The sequence below is a fragment of the Triticum dicoccoides genome, chromosome 5B (genome assembly GCF_002162155.2).
Source record: "Triticum dicoccoides isolate Atlit2015 ecotype Zavitan chromosome 5B, WEW_v2.0, whole genome shotgun sequence".
Classification (NCBI taxonomy): domain Eukaryota; kingdom Viridiplantae; phylum Streptophyta; class Magnoliopsida; order Poales; family Poaceae; genus Triticum; species Triticum dicoccoides.
In genome coordinates, this window is record NC_041389.1 from 475,054,463 (window position 1) to 475,054,986 (window position 524).

The following is a 524-nucleotide window of genomic DNA, read 5'->3' on the forward strand; positions in this document are numbered from 1 at the left end:
CGCCCCGCCCGCCCCGGCACGCGCCGCCCCGACGCCGTCGCCGCCCCGCCCACCCCGCGCTGCATCTCGCCGTCGCCGTCGCCGTGAGCAACTTATTTAATTTGACGTTAGTAGTAGTTAGTTTAGATGTGTAGTTAATTTTGTTAGATTTTTTTGTTAGATATGTAGTAATTTAGATGTGTAGTAATTTAGATGTGTAGTTCATAGATTTTTCTGTTATATTTTTTTCATATTGTGTAATTAATTCGTTCATATTGTGTTAGATTTTTTTATGATTTTTTCTGTTGTAATTCAGATGTCAAATTTTTATGATTTGTTTCTGCTGTAATTAAGATGTCATGTTTTTTTTTCATATTGTGTAAGTAATTTAGATGTCAAATCTTTATGATTTTTTTTTCTGTTCATAGAATTTTTATGATTTTTTCTGTTCTATTTTTTTTCATAGAATTTTAATGATTTTTTTGTAGTTCATTGATTTTTTTTGTTAGATGTGTATTAATTCAGATGTGTAGTTCATAGATTTT